Genomic DNA, 12,766 nt, shown 5'->3' with positions numbered 1-12,766 from the left:
GAAGGGAGGGGGGGAAACGGGAAAGTTCTAATGAAACAACTAAGTCCTCAGCTACATGATTACACAGCAAAGTAGGCTAATACATACCACAGGTCTTGAAGAGGAAAGAGGTAAAGACTTGGGCGAGGCTGCCAAGCGAGTAACCTCTCTTCTAGACCCTTAACAGGAAGAAGCCCAAGCTCATTAGCCAACCGAAACACTGGTAAATTAAAACCATTCCATCGGTTTCTCAAACACACCAATTAACATACAGGATTGGCTCTCAGCCAGGTTGCACGTCCAGGTCAGGTCTCCGGTAGAAGCATAAGAAATGCGTTAACCCTATAACGACTGTAATTTAGATCTTGCCATATCCCAACAGTTAGAGTCAATGTTCTCTCTAAGCTGCGGAGCAAAAATTCTACTTTGGCTCCGGTCACACGGGCAGGAAACTGCGGAAGGGAAGCGTGGCTGTTTGCCCCGGGGCAAACTAACGCACGGTTAAACGATCAGACCTCCTGTGGAAGTTCTGTGGAGGTACCGTGGAGGTTCCGTGGGTAGGGAGAGGTGCCGATCACAGGACACGCCTGCGCGCAACGAAGAAGCGTGCGGTGCGGCAAACTGGTTTTCTTTTTTTCTGTACACGACGAATGCGCATGCTCCGTTGGGTGCGTGTGCGCATCCATGGAGACTTGGGGGGAAAAAACCCTTTTTCGCAAACAGACATGGGCGGGCGCCGGATGCCACCGGAAACACGATCAGACGCCCGCCCTTGCCCCGCGGTTTCCGGAAACTAGTACCTCCGAGGTACTAGTTTTTTGCTGCGCATTTTCGCCAGGAAGCCTCGGTTGTGCCACGGAAGCGCTACGCTTCCCAGATGTGCCGGTGAGATCGCGCCCGGAAAATCCGCTTGTCTTCCGTCTCTCTTGCGTGGCTAATTTTCTGTGTGACCGCAGCCTTTGTGAGCTACTGGCATTAAAGTTGTGAGCGAGCGATTTGGCTACTACATAAATTGTTTTGCTCTGGAGCCCTCCTCCCTGAACTAAGACAAAAATCTGTGAGCTGGAGGCTAAAAAATGGAGAGGTAGCTCACATTAACTCAGCTTAGAGGGAACACGGGTTAGAGTGTTACACTAGGGTCTGCGAGACCCAGGGTCAGATCGCTGCTCAGTCCTGGAAGCTTGCTAAGTGATCTTGGGCCAGTTATTCTCGGCCCAATTGACCTCACAGGGTTGTTGTGAGGGTAACATGGAGGAGAGGAGAATGCCGTAAGCCGCTTTTGGGTCTCCGGTGGGGAGGAAGGAGGGGCATAAATGAAATAAATAATAAATAAAGCCGAAGATGGGGAGGGCAGATGGAAGAAAGATCAGTTGTTGAGTGGGGAGGAGAAAAAGAAGCAGGGAAAGGGGGCATAGTGTGGGGAAGGGGACTGTAAGGGGTGAGGGCCGAATAACCCTATAGTTTGATAAGCCCTGATGACTGGGAGAGGGTCATAAGTTTGGCAGGACCTTACCTGGCGGGGAGGGGGATATCGCTCGGTTGTGGTAATTGCCGGCAACTGCAAGGTTCTGTTATCTGAAGGGAGTGGCAGCCGTCCAAGACGAGCTTCTTTTGTGTTTCCTTTCTCTTCCTTTGGTCGGGGCTAGCGCTGCTTTCAACGTTACAGGAGGGACCAGAGTATGTCTGGCACTGAAGAGGTAAACTGCCTCCAAAGATGGAATCAACTCCCATTCTATTGTGATTTTACTACAGAGCTTGTTACGAGGACTTAATCTGTAAGAAGCTGCAATCTCCCTTTTAAGAATTGTTAGCCTGTCTTGGCGCTTGAATGTTTTACTGCCGATTGCTCAGATGCCAGGTGATTTTCTGCAGTGCATACATCCTGAGAGTTTAAATGTTTTTGCTCAGTAAACGCCGATAGTTTTCAGGACTTATTTGAACTAATATTAAGAGAGCAAATATATCAGGCGGCACCAGTAGACTATGGAAAGGATCTGTTTCATTGAAGTGGGAAGAATGTCGTGTATTAATTTGCAGCTTAGAATTGTTGACGTGTAAACTAATGTTACTTATGCAGCACACTTAGAAAAAGCTGTCATGTGAAACGGTAGTATATGCAGATTCTCTTGTGTGTATGCGTACATCTTTGTTACATGTTGAAGAAATACTGCTCACTGCATAACAGCAGTCTAAATAAATTTTCATAATACTGCATCACAGTTGTTCTCATCATTGTTTGCATCCTTCCCGTGATCTCTCTGTTGTTTCTACAGCCAATTTAGTTCAGCTAATCATTCTGGCCCTTATAAACCAGCGGTTGATAATCCATCATGGCTAAGGAAATATAATGATGGAGAGGGCCAGAAAAGACCAGCTCCCCTACCAAGATGGCACCCCCCCATTTTTGACCGAAGCCATGAAGAAGGAGCAGAAAGAAGGGCAGACTGTGATATGCAATGAACTGATCTGTTATTTTTGCAAATGCTCGGGGCATGCATGATCTTGGTGTCCAGAGCTGCAAGTGAGAACAGAAGCTAAGAAGCCAAAGGTTCAAGTAATATCACGTGGCCTTCAGAAACCTGCAGCTGAACAAGAACACACTGGAGAGCCAGTTTGGTGTAATGGTTAAGTGCACGGACCCTAATCTGGGAGAACCGGGTTTGATTCCCCACTCCTCCACTTGCAGCTGCTGGATGACCTTGGGCAAGCCATAGTTCTGTCCAGGGGTCATTTTGCAGAAAAAGAGCTGCAGGAGCTCATTAGCATACCTAATAAGCTGTTAGCATAATAGCTCATTAGCATATGCCACGCCCCCTGACATCACTGGAAGTGATGTCAGAAGGGGAAGCAAAAGGGGGGGCATCTTCAAAAGCCTCCCCTTCCCTTCCTTAGCCGGCCTGCCAAGGCAGGCCTGGGGGGGGGAACGAAGAGAGAAGGGGTTTAAACTTTAAACCCCCTCTCTCTGGAGTCGCTCTGCATTGACGGCACGATCTCTCCATTGTATTCTATGGCCCCATAGAATACAATGGAAATATCGTGCTGCCACTGCGTTGCAACTCCAGAGAGAAGAGGTCTGGAGTCCTGCCGCAGCAGCGGCGCAATCTTTCCATTGTATTCTATGGGGTCATAGGATACAATGGAGAGATTGCGCCACTACTGTAATGCGACTCTAAAGAGAAGGAGCTTGGAGGCAGGGAGCTGTGGGCGGGGCTTGCCACCACTGCCTTTTGTCCCTGCTCCTGGGCTCCCGGAGTGGTGCTCCGGCACGCTCCGGGCCCACACGACCCCTGGTTCTGTCACAGGTGTTCTTGAAAAAGAGCAGTTTCTGTCAGAGTTCTCTCAGCCCCACCTGCCTCACAAGGTGTCTGTTGTGGGGAGGGGAAGGGAAAGGAGTTTGTAAGCCGCTCTGAGACTCCCTTCGGTAGTGAAGGGCAGGATACTAATCCAATCTTCTTCTCCTCCTCTTCTTCTTCTTCACATTTAAGATAATTTTTGTGCAACGTTGAATTGTTTCTGGGCCTCAAACTGTCTTACAACGAAGAAATCTTTTTTGAGGTGCAACGGGGAAAGTAATTTTGGAAACGGCAGACTCAGTAACCAATATCTTATCAAGAACTTCACTGTGCTTTTAAATTTTTTAATTAAAAAATTAGATTTATTAATTGCCCTATCCCAGCTTACGCCGGGCTCTGGGTGATGTACAGGACATGAAGTCATAAAATACAAAACCTTAACATGCCTGTATAATTTAGGAAGAATTTCAGTATAAATAAAGGATCCAAGATGGCAATTTTCTTATAGTATTACTATCTCAATTTCAGACTACCAGTCCCTTATCTCTGGGTGGGGGGAAAGGGAACACAGAGCATGGGTGGGGGGAAGGAAGGGTGCCAGCCAATGGGTAACCGTTTCTGCCTTCGACCAAAAGCCTGGTGGAACATCTCTGCCTTACGGGCCCTGCGGAATTGCATCAGATCCCGCAAGGCCCTGGTGTCATTTGGCGGAGAGTTCCACCAGGTTGGCGCCAGGTCCGAAGAAAGCCCTGGTCCTAGTTGAGGACAGCTGGACATCCCTGGGGCCAGAGATCACTAGCAAGTTGTTATTCGAAGAGCGTAAAGTTCTCCTGGGGACATACCAGAGAAAACGGTCACGTAGATTAAAAAAAAAATGTGGAAGACATGTGAACCAGGGCTCTTTTTGTAGCAGGAACCCCTTTGCATATTAGGCGACACACCCCTAATGTAGCCAATCCTCCAAGAGCTTACAGTAGCCCCCTGTAAGAAGAGCCCTGTAAGCTCTTGGAGGATTGGCTACATTAGGGGGGTGTTGCCTAATATGTAAAGGAGTTCCTGCTACAAGAAGAGCCCTGAATTGTGAACCATATCCAGGGGTCATTTCGTAGAAAAAGAGCTAGGCGAACTCATTAGCATAACTCATTAGCATATGCCACACCCCCTGACATCACCGGAAGTGTGTCATAAGGCCACACACCCCGCCCCCAATGGTCCCGGCCACCGCCGGCCTTGCAGCTCCACTGCTGAGCCCCATGAGGGGCCCAGCGGTGGACCTGCAAGGCCAGTGGGAGTGCAAGGAAGCCCCGCGAAGGCCCTCCCTGGCCCCAGGCAGGCAGGGGTGGGGAGAGGCAAAGAGGAAGCAACTTACCCTCCCTCTTCTCCTGCCTCCTCCTGGCTGAATTAGGGCCGGAAATGGGGCGGCCGGAAGCAGGGGGCGGGGCTTTGTCATGTGCCCCGCCCCCGTACCTCGCCCGGGGGAACTGCGTTCCCCCGCGTTCCCCCCCGAAATGACCTCTGACCATATCACAAATTCATACAATCCTTTTTCTGCATCAACTGCCATGCGTGGCAATTCACTACTGTGTAAATATCCACAGATGGGGTGAGTAGTAAAATACTTTCCAACAGGATCACCCTCCTTGTAGATCAGACACAGTTTACTCTTTGCCACTTGAGAACTAAACGAGAACATGGACGCGACATGGAAGAGCTAAGTGAAAAATAAAAGAAATGATATTGGGAGCTCGATAGCCATCTACACTCACAAGAAAAATCGTGAAAAACCACCATTAATTGATGAGCGACAGAACTTATGACAATTCTGAGTAAAACTGTATAGGGAACTAAAGGAGAGACACGGTAAGTACAACAGTTTAGCAACGATTTCCAGATTAAAACCAGAAAAACACGCAGAAAGCAAACTGCTGGAAACAACAGGATGTTTCACAAGTACATCCACTGTTTAAAAAAACCCAACAACACAGAGGGATATTTTGCGAGCATCGCTTAATTCAGTTCAGTGGAAGAGAGCAAGACTAGTTTAGTCCTGACCTATTGCAACTAGCAGGAGCACATGATTTACAGTTGGCTGCCCCAAAATATCCTTGTTCGAGACTGTATATGGCAGAGACATAAAGATATGCTTTTTTCCCTACTCCTCAGTTTTGGGAGCTCCTAATCCCAGACCACTGACTTCCTCATGCGATTCCATTTCTACAGTATCATAAGGAGTCTGTGGTTGATAGAGAGCATATTGGACAGGGATGTCAAACTCATTTGTTATGTCATAAGGTGTCTGTGGTTGATAGAGTGCATATTGGACAGGGATGTTAAACTCATGTGTTATGGGGGCCGGATCTGACATAAATGAGACCTTGTTGGGCCGGGCCATGTGTGTCATAAACTGTAATGCCAGGTAGCAGAGCTATAAACTTTATAAACGCTTAAAATATTAGCACTCTTGCAATAGTTTGTTTATTTAACAGTGTCTGGTAATCCAGGTGGAAAACAGGAGGAAATCCAAACACAACATCTGTGACACCTCTTGCTCTGGATTATTGCATCAAAATGTCTGTGCTGTTGGCCTGTTGCAATCTTGAGTATGCCGTTCAGGTGTGGCTCTGTCAGCTGCAAACTTACGATGACGCTGCAGCAGCAGAACTGGAAGAAGCAGAAGACAGCCAGTTCCACTGTGGGCCTGATAGAAGCCCTCCTGGGGGCCTGAACTGGTCCCCGGGTCGAATGTTTGACATCCCTGATGTTGGATGCTGAGAATGTGGTATTACAGGCAGCCTTTAGTTTACATATTTTTTTTAAAATGGCTGTATACTGTTCTTAAACTTTTTATATGCACAAGCCTACTGTCTTAGATCTTGGAAGAATAAATGGACCAGTATAACAGTGCAAATGTATTTATAGAAGCTTAAAATTTACACAAACGTACTTAAGCTTTCGGTATGAACAATAAGGACTAGCACACAGTGTTTTTCAGCTTGAAGACTGCAGGCATGCACAATGAAGGCATCTATCTATTCACATAGGCATCTATTAATTTCACCGGTATCTAAGTGGAGTCTATGGATGCCAGAGGTTGGGGAGAGGCCTCAGCTGAACAGAATGCTACCCTCCAAAGCAGTTATTTTCTCCAGGGGGAGAGAGAGATCTATTGTCTGGAGTTCAGTTGTGATACCAGGCAATACCACAGCCAGTGTAGCATAGCACTTAGCACTTCAGAGCAGGGTCTGCCAGACCCAGGTTCTTTCTGTGGAAGCTGAGTGGGTGATTTCAGACCAGTTACAGACCTTCAGCCTAATTTACCTCACAGGGTTGTTGTGCAAATCAAAAGGGGGAGAGGAGAATGGTGTAAGCTGCTTTGGAACCCACTGTGGAGAAAGACTGTACTTTTCCTCCTGGGGAACCATTGTTGCCAATCTCCAGGTGAGACTGCTGTTTTGCAGTGAGTAGTGTTTCTTCAACAAATAATAAAGATGTACGCATACACACTACAGAAATTGCATATACTCCCGTTTCACATAACTGCTTTTTCACGGTGTGCTGCATTACTAACAACTTACACGTCATTGAAATGAGAAAAAAAACAATTACAATCAAATGACTATCTTATGTTGTCACTGATACATGCATGCACACTCCATAATGCCTACCGCAAAGTTAAAAATACACAATTCTAATCTGTGAATTAACAGTCAAACATTCTTCCCACTCCAATGAAACGGATTCTTTCCGTGCTCATACTATCCTAACAAACTACTCCCTTTACATAAAAACACTATCTTAATTACTAACAGGTGGCAAAACAGAGACTACGCATTTAAAGAGAAAGTTTATTCTACCCAGACTTGCCCTAATAGAAATAATGCAATCATTGTTCAAAAATCCTTTACATTCCGAGGAGATCCGTTGTTTCTACAATCTCCAGGTGAGGGCTGGAGATCACTGAGAATTACAACTGCTCTCCAAATGGCAGAGATGAGTTTTCCTTGAGAAAATGTGTAATTATACCCTGCTGAGGTGGCCTCCCTATAACAGCCAGTGTGACGTGGCAGTTAGTGCTTCAGAACAGGGACTGCCAGACCCAGGTTCTTGTTGTGGAAGCTGAGTGGGTGATTTAGGACCAGTCATGGACTTTAAGCCTAACCTACCTCATAGAGTTGTTGTGGAAGCTGAGTAGGTGATTTAGGACCAGTCACGGACGTTAAGCCTAACCTACCTCATAGAGTTGTTGTACAGATCAAAAGGGGGAGAGGAGAATGATGTGAGCTGCTTTGGTCCCCAATGAGGAAAAAGACTGTACTCTTCCTAGGTAGAGGCAGGAAGGGGGAGGAGATGAAAGCCTGAAATCAGAGAGGCAGATAATGGTACATTGATGGTTGGCTGGGAAGGAGATAGGGTTCCCACCTCCAGGTTGGGAAATTCCTGGAGATTTGAGGGGCGGAGCATGGAGAGGGTGGGGTTTGAGGAGGGGTAGGACCTCAGACAGGTACAATGCCATACAGTCCACCCCCCAAAGCAGTTAGTTTCTCCTGGTGACTCATAATTGCCAATCTCCAGGTGAGGGCTGGAAGTCAATCAGAATTACTACTGCTCTTCAGGTGGCAGAGATCAGTTCCCCTGGAGAAAACAGTGGATTCTGTGTCATCATACCCTGCTGATGTTACCACAGCAAATTTACGCTGAGTGCCCAAGGCTGGGGCACCCGCCCAGATCCTCTTTCTAGAGCTCATTGTATTTATTTCCACAATGGGCCTTATTCCTAGTAAAACAATAAAAGTGTAGCTTCCTGTTTCTTGATAATCTGTTCAGACATCCGGAAATGCTTTGCCAACCGTTTATATGAAATACAGGTTTGGAACTATGCAACTTATCAGAAGTTCCCCATTTCTAGCACTTATACCTGCCTACTCTTTCTTCAAAGATCCGAAACCGACCTCAGTTTTCTCTTGCACTCAATAGATTACAGAGTTGGCACAGCAAATATTCTAGCTAAGGCAATTCAAAGGCTGCGATCCTAAGCAGTTTCTTCAGAGAAAGCTCCATTTCAGACTGAAAAGGGCAACAAACTGGGGTTTTAAAAGCCAGAAAATCACAGGAAGGAGTCGGTAAATGTTCAGGATGCCCTTTTTTTTCCTTTCCCTTTCCAAATACAAGAATATGATCAAACCAAAGGGTGGAGGAACAAAAATTTATTTGATAGGGTTGGGAAGTTCCTGGAGAATTTAAGATGTGAAAACTAGGCAGGATGGGGTTTGGGGAGGGGAGGGACCTCCGTTGGGTATAATGTCAGAGAGTTCACCTTCCAAAGCAACCATTTTCTCCAGGGGAACTGATCTCTACCATCTGGAGGTCAGCTGTAACTCTAGGAGGTCTTCTGGCACCGCTTGGAGGTTGGCAGCCCTAGTTATGGATTAGGATTTTTTTTTTTTTGAGGGAGAGGAGCTAAGGAGAGTTTGCTTACTATGCCGCAGGGAAGCGAAGTCCACATAGACGCGGCTGTGTCCAATCCCCCTCCCCTGTTCCTGCCATTTGTTATTTGCTTACTCCAGGGAAGGGAACGTAAGCCCATAAGAAGAGCCCTGCTAGATCAGACCAATGGTCCATCTAGTCCAGCATCCTGTCTCACTCAGCGGCCAACCAGTTCCTCTGGATGGCCAACAGAGAGGCTGAGGCTTTCACAAGAACATAAGAAGAGCCCTGCTGGATCAGGCCAGTGGTCCATCCAGTCCAGCATCCTGTCTCACACAGCAGCCAACCAGTTCCTCTGGATGGCCAACAAGAAGTCAGAAAGGCTGAGGCTTTCACAAGAACATAAGAAGAGCCCTGCTGGATCAGGCCAATGGTCCATCTAGTCCAGCATCCTGTCTCACACAGCGGCCAACCAGTTCCTCTGGATGGCCAACAAAAGTGCACAGATGCCGAGGTCTTCTTAAGAATATAAGAAGAGCCCTGCTGGATCAGGCCAATGGTCCATCTAGTCCAGCATCCTGTCTCACACAGCGGCCAACCAGTTCCTTTGGAGGGCCAACAACAGGTCAGAGAGGCTGAGGCTTTCATAAGAACATAAGAAGAGCCCTGCTGGATCAGGCCAATGGTCCATCCAGTCCAGCATCCTGTCTCACACAGCGGCCAACCAGTTCCTCTGGATGGCCAAAAAAGTGCATAGATGCCGAGGTCTTCTAAAGAATATAAGAAGAGCCTTGCTGGATCAGACCAATGGTCCATCTAGTCCAGCATCCTGTCTCTCACAGTGGTCAACCCGTTCCTTTGGAGGGCCAACAACAGGGCAGAGAGGCTGAGGCCTTCCCATGATGTTGCCTCCTGGAACAGTCCCAAAGAAAGTCTAACGTGTCACTTCCTCTCACCCCCTACAAATTCAGAAAGCAGAGAGCCCAAAAGGTAGGCATGATGTCCCTTCTGCTGTGAGGATGATACGCTATCCCTGGAGTCCACCATGGGGGCACAGCCCCATTTTAGAGTTTGGTTTTTAACGTCTCATTTTATATATTTGTAGTCCTCCTTTCTCAGTTGGACTCGAGGTGGATTGCGCAGATTGAGTCAATGCAATCGACAGGCTGGGACATTCCTTAAAAAAACGAAAGAGCATTTGGGATGTAGTATGAGCCAGAATGCTAAAAAATGGAACTGAAGCAAAGCACATTATTAACACGACACATTAAATGGTGCAGAATTACACAGTGGGATCCAACTCACAGCAAACTGTACACAGCAGTATGGACCACAGTCCCTAATAATTTGTCCAAGTAACTTTGTGAGTCGCTTTGTACAGATTTATCCTATTGCCCGTGTAGAAAAGCCCTCTTGAATATTTCAGTTTTGCGTGGTTGGCGGAAGCCAGGAGAGTGGAAGACTTCCTGACCTCCTCAGGCAGGCCGTTCCAGACAGCGGAGAAGGCATGTCTACGGCAGACGTTGATTTGGCTCACTTGCAGGTTGGTACCTGCGGAAGGCCCTGTTCAGATGAGCAAAGCTGTCATAACGGAGCGTTGGGAGGAGAGACAGTCTCATAAATATGAAGGTCCGGGGCCATGACCAGGAACGCGGACTCGAACCTGGGAGAACCGGGTTTGATTCCCCACTCCTCCACATGCAGCTGCTGGCGTTATCTTCGGTCAGTCCCAAGTTCTTCCAGAGCTGTTCTCTCAAGGGCAGTCCTTGAAAGAGCTCAGCCCCACCTGCCTCACAGGGTGTCTGTTGTGGGTAGGGGGAGGGAAAGTAGACTGTAAGCTGCTCTGAGAGTCCTTTGGGTAGTGAAGGGCGGGGTATAAATCCAATCTCCTCCTCCTCCTCCTCCTCCTCCTCCTCCTCCTCCTCCTCCTTCTTCTTCTTCTTCTTCTTCTTCTTCTTCTTCTTCTTCTTCTTCTTCTTCTTCTTCTTCTTCTTCTTCTTCCTTAAATTGAGCCCGCTAAAATGCCATGGGGGAGGAATGTTGGTGGAGACAGAGGCTCCTCATCCTACCGTATGCCACAATCCCCACCAGGATCGGGCTGCTGCAGCATTTTGCGAAGTTAAAAACCGCGATCTAAACTGATGCTGCATCCCCATGGTGGTCTCAGAGACGAGGTATCATCCAGTTTGACCATCACTTCAACTCCTCTGCACTGGGCTGCCACAGCAGGGCTAGGCACGACCTGCAGTTTTCCTGGTGCCCCTCAGTCTCTGGTCTTTCAGGCAATTGTCCAGGCTGCCTAAATGCTCAGGGGGGCCTTGGACGGAGCGAATAAACACCACCAGATGCAGCCTGGCTAGATATAATTAAGAGTCAAGTCAGGGCTATTTTGGGGCAGAAACGCACAGGAACGGAGTTCCGGCTGGCTTCCAAGTTGGCCACGCCCAGCAGGAACGCATTAGCATAATAGGCCACACCCAACAGCAGAAACGCATCAGGATTGGTTACATTAGGGGTGTGTGGCCTAACATGCAAAGGGTTCCTGCTACAAAAAGAGCCCTTTGGACAACAAACAAGGTAAACAGAATAAAAAGCAAAAGGTGGGTGTGGCTGGATGACCACACTTCTGATAACATGGGGGTGTGGCCTAATATGCCAATGAGCTGTGCTATGAGGGGTGTGGCCTAATATGCTAATGTGTTTCTGCTGTTGGGTGTGTCCTATTATGTTCATGAGTTCCTGCTGGGCTTTCTACAAAAAAAGCCCTGAGTCAAGCGAACCACAGAAGAAGTTGTGGGTGGTGAAGGGAGTTGAAGCCAGACAGACAGAAGAGGGAAGATGAAATATATCAGACTCAGGCAGCTCTTGAACAGTGAAATCAGCTTTATTGAACCAGAACAAATCAACACGAGAAACCATAGGAGCCTGAGCTCCTTTTAAACATCCCGGGCTGGGAAGGCCACGCCCAGGTGAATGGTAAGAACCAATCATATTTACAAGATAAAGACCAATCGTTGTTGTTCCCTCCAGTCACAATCCTTAGCTCTGATTGGCCCTCTGTCAGAAGCAGCCAATCGGAACATGCACTGTAGGATACCAGTCTTTAATAGGCATCTGTCTGAAGTCAGGCATGCAGAAGAAATCATAACACATAACAGAAGATAACAGCAGAGCAACTGTGCCCTGGCATTGGGCCCGAGAAGGAAATGGAGGCTAGACAGGAGACAAATCCGGTTGGTCAAGGAAGTAGTTGAGAGAGTTCCAGGAATAGCTGTATGGATTTAATCAGGGGTGTGAACGAGCGCCGGTGTTGCCACCTCCTTTAATTACAGGGACGATGAGGAAATTATCTAGAAAGTAAACTTGCCTCCCAAATGTCTGGTTAAAGAGCCAAGTTATCCATGGTGGTGGAAAGCGCCGACAAGTCACAGCCAACGTATGGCCACCCTGTAGGTTTTTCCAAGCGAGAGATGCGCAGAGGTGGTTTGCCATGGCCGGCCTCTGCATAGCAACCCTGGTAGGGTTGCCAAGTCCCCCCAGGGGGCGGGGAAACCCCCACTTGAGAGACCTGTTCCTCGCCGGCCCGGATTGGGCCACTGGGGGAACCCCACCCCCAAAGTGCCAGACATGCCTGGCGCGATGACGCCACCCGGAGGTGACATCATTGCGTCTGGCATGTTGCAGGGGGGACGCTCTATCATTCGAGGGAAAACTCTATGGTTTTCTCTACGCGATGACCCGGCAGGGTCCTGGACTCCCCCCGCTAAAGCCAAGGTAAGACTTGGCAACCCTAAACCCTGGACCTCTTTTTTGGGTCTCCCATCCAAATACTAACCGGAGCTGACCCTGCTTAGCTTCTGAGGTCTGATGAGATCGGGCTAGGCTGGGGCATCCGGGTCAGGTTCCTTTCACAAGGGGTGGTGGAAACTACCATCAGGTTGCAGCTGACTTATGGCCACCCTGTAGGGTTTTCGAGGCAAGAGACGTTCATAAGGGGTTTGCCGTTGCCTGCCTCTGCGTAGCGACCCCAGGCTTCCTTGGTGGTCTCCCATCCCGTTTCTAACAAGGAT

The sequence above is a fragment of the Gekko japonicus genome, unplaced genomic scaffold (genome assembly GCF_001447785.1).
Source record: "Gekko japonicus isolate JY-2015 unplaced genomic scaffold, Gekko_japonicus_V1.1 scaffold1468, whole genome shotgun sequence".
NCBI classification, from domain to species: domain Eukaryota; kingdom Metazoa; phylum Chordata; class Lepidosauria; order Squamata; family Gekkonidae; genus Gekko; species Gekko japonicus.
This window is presented reverse-complemented; position numbering follows the sequence as displayed.